We start from the raw sequence: 5442 nt of genomic DNA, 5'->3' as shown, positions 1-5442 counted from the left end.
CTGCTCTCATTCTCCTCATAACTGTACACGAAGTCATGACATTTTTTGTTTTCCTTTGGATACATAACATTACTAATAAGAATATTATTTTTTTTTCTGGATAGGTGTTTAATGTGGATCCAGAAGTTCTTTCTTCAGCAGAGGTAGGTACAACTAGCTTGTCATAATCTCGAGGTGAGAACATTTTAACGTTCATAGTTTCATAGTAGGTAGGGTCAGAAGGGACCTGAGCAGATCATCAAGTCTGACCCCCTGCCATGGCAGGAAATAGTATTGGGATCAAATGACCCCGGCAAGGTGTTCATCTAACCTCCTCTTAAAGACCCCCAGGGTAGAAGCCAGCACCACTTCTCTTGGAAGTTAGTACCAGATCCTAGCCGCCCTGACTGTGAAGTAGTGCCTCCTGATATCTAGCCTGAATCTACCCTCTGACAGCTTGTGGCTGTTATTTCTAGTCACTCCTGGTAGAGCTCGGGGGAACGGGGGCTCTCCCAATGCCTGCTGGTCCCCCCTGACTAGTTTGTAAATGGCCATCAGATCCCCCCTCAGCCTTCTCTTGTGGAGGCTGAAAAGGTTCAGGTCACTTATCCTCTCCTCATAGGGCCTGCCCTGCTGACCCCTGATCATGTGGGTGGCCCTACTCTGGACCCTCTCCATGTTGTCCACATCCCTCCTGAAGTGCGGTGCCCAGAACTGGATGCAGTACTCCAACTGTGACCTGACCAGTGTCACATAGAGGGGGAGGATCACCTCCTTGGATCTGCCTGAGATGCATCTGTGGATGCATGACAAGGTGTGGTTGGCCTTCCTGACCACGTCCCCACACTGTCATCCCATGTTCATTTTGGCATCAATAATGATTCCAAGATCCTTTTCTGCCTCTGCACTAATGAGAAGGGAGTTCCTCAACCTGTAGGTATGCTGCTGGTTCTTCCTCCCCAGGTGCAGCACCTTGCACATGTCACTATTGAAACCCATCCTGTTCTCATCCGGCCACCCCTGTAACCTGTCTAGGTCCAATTGCAGCACCCTTTCTTGGGCTTACCCTGGGCAGCAGCAGCAAACCGAGCCCAATGATCGGGTACAGTTTCCGGGTCACTCTAGGCAGGTCTCAACCTATCCTTATCCCACCCGGGATTCTCCATCCCTATCACCTCCTTAAGCAAAGCTACTAACGGGGCCCACGCAACTCCCTCCATTCCGACCGTTCTCTCCGGACCAGAGCCTCTCAATCCTGTTTGTGATGCCAATTTATGTCCCAGCCACCTGCGGAGGGTTTGGGATTGAGAGTATGGTTGGGGGTAGAAAGGTAAGAGAGCTTTATTGACTTAACAAAAACACAACTATGCATAGTAACAAAACAAACAATGACAGACAAAAGCAATTAGCATCGGCAACTTATTGGCAGTCCCCTCTGATGCCTGATACACAGCAAGCTTCTTTTCCTCAAAGTTCAGTGAAGTTAGGTGTCCCTGAACGACACTGTTCAAAGGGGTACCGGAAAGGACCTGGGATGCAGTTCTTGGGCTCTTCGAGGTCCATGGGCCCACTGATCCAGGCAACAGCTAACTAATTCTTTTACAGCGCTGTCTCTTCCTTTTGAATGGTTTCCAGATATTCCACCTCATTTAAAGCTTCTGAATGGTTCTGATAATGTACAACCACTCAGATTCCTTTTACTTCAACTGTCCTTAGACTGACTAATTAGCAGTACAAGCCTTGCATTTCTTTGATAAGGTAATTTTAACTACACCACACGGCCTTACTATTTCAAGGCTTTGCAAAATTTACTAGGCCTTACTTTATACTGACCAACCTGACGGTGGGTGGTTGGACCCAGAAAAGTGCTGCGTGAACAGGCTGGGGATGGAAGGGTTACGGAACCTTGTTTCTCCTTCTCTTATCTCTCTTCCCATTGACGGAAAAACAATTAAGGAGGCGGTGTAACAAATAAATGCTTTACTCACACTTTCGTATAGGTGGTTTCCTTTACAGCAGTTTCAAGATTAAACTCGCTGTTAACTCAAGAGCTCTAAACACGTTCGAATGGTATACTTGGTCGTGATGGGGGCGTCCAGGGGGAAGGGATTTCATGGACGCAGGACCTCCGGTGAGGGTGATCAGGCCTCTCCGATATGGCGCGGGTCCCAGGTTTTTGGCAAGCGCTTTTTCTTTTAAACGGGCTGTATCCACCCTCCCCCTGCCAATCAGCGTGGGCCGGGACTGCCGATCTCGCGGCTATCAGGCCGCTCCCATTACTTCCCCCACGCCACGAGCACAACTTGCTCTCATGTTTGGCGTTTGGTCATTTATATATTTTTTTTCTTTATCACATATACAAGGCCTTACTACATCTTAAACTTTAATTAGGCTTTTAGCAACAACATATAGCTTAATATTTAAACAAATACAGAAAAACTCTTGGTCTAATCTTCATAGAGCCTTCAGCAAGCACCTTTATCACACAGACATAATTTCAGCTGTCACAGTTGACGCCACAGTCTCCTAGTTTTTAAATGAGAATGGGGTGAGAGAGTGTCGAAGGCCTTCCTAAAGTCCAGAAAGACTATGTCCACTGCTACCCCTGCATCTAAGGATTTTGTGACCTGGTCATGGAAGGCCACCAGGTTGGTCTGACAGGACCTGACTCTAATGAACCCATGTTGGTTGCCCCTAAGCATAATCTCCCCTGCTGGCCCCTCGTGGACATGTGCCAAGATAACTCTCTCAAAAAGCTTACCCAGGACCAAGGTAAGACTAACTGGCCTATAGTTTCCTGGGTCCTCCTTCCTCCCTTTTTTGAAAATGGGAGCCACATTGGTCCTTTTCCAATCCTCTGGCACTGCATCAGAGCACCATGAGTGCTCATAAAGCTATGCCAGGGGTCCCACAATGATTTCTGCTAATTCCCTCAGCACTCTAGGGTGGAGATCGTCCGGACCTGCTGATTTAAATATGTCCAGTCCCTCCAGAAGTTCCCTGACTAGGTCCTCACTGACCCTAGGCCTGGGTGCGCCTCCTCTGGGTCCTACAGGGGTCCCGCTGGGAGGGGGTGACCCGGTCCCTGCTCAGAAAAATGGAGGCAAAGAAATTGTTAAATAGGTTAGTTTTGCTGTCTGGTGCGATGACCAGATTTTCTAGCATGTCCTGCAGAGGCCCCACATTACCTGGTACCTTCTTTTTATCCTCTATGTATTTAAAAAAGGACTTCTTGTTGTCCTTGATCTGGGTAGCTAGCCCCAGTTCCATCTCCGCCTTGGCCTTCCTGACTGCCCTGCTACAGCCCCGAGCAACTGAAGTATAGTCCTCCCTGGTGATGGCCCCTCCCTTCCATTGGGTGTATGCCTCCTTTTTAGCTAGGAGATGTTCCCATATGCTTTGATGAGCCATGGGGGCTTTTACGCCCTCTTGCCCCCTTTGATCCGTGTTGGGATTACCTCTCCTTGGGCTTGGAGGATCGTCTCCTTAAGGAACAACCACTCTTCTTGGACACCTGACTCCCCTTCCCTCAGGGACCTCAGTGCCTCCCCGACTATTCTCCTTACCTCATTGAAATCCACCCTCCTGAAGTCCAAGGCTGCTGCCTTGCTGCAGGCTTTTGCCACCTTGCGCTGGATGGTGAATTCCACCGGACGATGATTACTGTCACCCAGGTGGTCAAGCACCCGCAGACCCCTCACCAGGTCATTGCCTGTGGCCAGGACCAGATCCAACAAGACATCTCTCCTGGTGGGGCTATGAACCTCCCTGGGTTAGATGGAGGTCCTGTATCCCGGCTAGGAACCTACGTGAGTGGTCAGACCTGGCTGACTGCTCTTCCCAGCAGATGTCTGGAAAGTTCAGGTCACCCATGATGACCACATCCTTTAACATAACTACCTCCATGAGCTGACTTAAGAATTCCCGGTCTAGCTCTTCCCCTTGGTTGGGTGGTCTGTAATAGACCCCCACCGTTAAGTCCCTTTCTCCTTGACTTCCTTGTATTCTAACCCAGAGCACTTCAGTGTGCCCCTCCTCTTACCCAGTGCTACTCACTGAGGATGTGTATTTCTCCTTGACATAGAACGCCACATCCCCACCTTTCCTCCCTGTCCTATCCCTCCTGTACAGCCTGTAGCCCTTAATATTCACCGTCCAGTCATGTGTTGGGTCCCACCACGTTTGAGTGAGCCCCACTATGTCTGGGTTGGTGTTAGCTAGCAGGAGGGTAAGTTCCTCCTGCTTGTTTCCCATACTACAAGCATTAGTGTAGAGGCAGTTGAGGCCTCCTGAAGATGCATGCACTGGCCTCCTAATCTCAGTACTACCCAGGCTCCTGTTGCTTACCTGGCTATTTGTTCTGCTCATTGTCGGTCTAGGCTGGGCTGTTCTTGTGGGTGATGCTTGGTTTAGTGGTCCAAGGCTTCCTCTGCCCTCGTCTTCCCCTTCCCCCGATGAGCCTAGTTTAAAGCCCGCCAGAGGAGATCAGCCAACCTAGAAGAGAACACACACTTACCTTTGGGGGAAAGGGGAAGCCCATCCCACCTGAGCATGTCTCGTCCTGATGTGTGGGTCGTTGTCTAGGAAGCCGAAGCCTGCCTCGAGACACCATTCCCGAAGCGGCAAATTGACCTCTCTGATGCAGGTCTCATGTTGTCTTCCACGTCCACTCACTGGTAGGACAGAAGAGAATACCACCTGTGCCCCTATCTCCTTCAGCATGCCCCCCAGAGCGTGGTAGTCCATCATCAGGTGATCAGGGCTTCTGGCCACATCATTAGTGCCCACATGGATTAGGACCATGGGGTAGTAATCGGTGGGCTGGATAATGGCCTGGATCATCCCCGTCACATCCTGAATCTTTGCTCCGGGCAGGCAGTAGACCTCGCGTGTCGAGGGGTCCTGGCGACAGATAGGACCCTCTGTACCTCTCAGGATGGAGTTGCCTATGACGATCACTCACCATTTCCTCCTCTGGTTCTGCTTAGCTCCTTCAGCCTGTTCAGAGTGTGGAGAGTGTGGAGTTGCCTCCTCTCCGGAGGTTTCCTCCTCTCCTTCCTTCTCCTGCGGTGTCGCCAGGGCATTGTACCTGTTCTCCAGCCAAACTGGAGGAACTGGTACTGCTCTGCTGCGAGCAGCCCTGGTTCTGGAGGGGACCACCTGCCACTCTGCTGTGGAGGGCACTCCCCGGGGTGCTTCTTCCTTGGATGCATGGCCCTGCAGGGAGAGAAAATACCCATCAATTTCATCCTCCGCCTCCCTGATTCCCCTCAGCCTGCTAACCTCCTCCTGGAGCTCCCTCACCTGCGCCTCCAGGGCCCTAAGATGGGCACCTGCAGGACAGGTGTGGGGGCCCCCATTCACCTCTTAAGATGCAGCTACATTGTAGAACTCTCTGGCCATTCTTTGGCTACACTGAAATACTGCCACAAGACCCACATTACTGTTCTGGCTGCATATGCC

At 50.8% G+C, this 5442-nt stretch overlaps 1 long non-coding RNA gene across 1 annotated transcript; it reads right to left on the bottom strand.

Moving 5' to 3' along the window:
• Positions 1–1944: 1944 nt before the first annotated feature.
• LOC132250405 (uncharacterized) lies at positions 1945–5189 on the bottom strand. Its single transcript, XR_009462115.1, has 2 exons — positions 4943–5189; positions 1945–4652 (listed from the first exon to the last, which is right to left on the bottom strand). It is a non-coding gene; the product is annotated as an uncharacterized LOC132250405 (long non-coding RNA).
• Between the last annotated feature and the right edge of the window lie 253 nt (positions 5190–5442).

The sequence above is a fragment of the Alligator mississippiensis genome, chromosome 4, assembly GCF_030867095.1.
Source record: "Alligator mississippiensis isolate rAllMis1 chromosome 4, rAllMis1, whole genome shotgun sequence".
In the NCBI taxonomy this organism is placed as follows: Eukaryota; Metazoa; Chordata; order Crocodylia; family Alligatoridae; genus Alligator; species Alligator mississippiensis.
The sequence above is the reverse complement of the archived record's forward strand: the minus strand, read 5'-3'. Positions and strand labels throughout refer to the sequence as shown.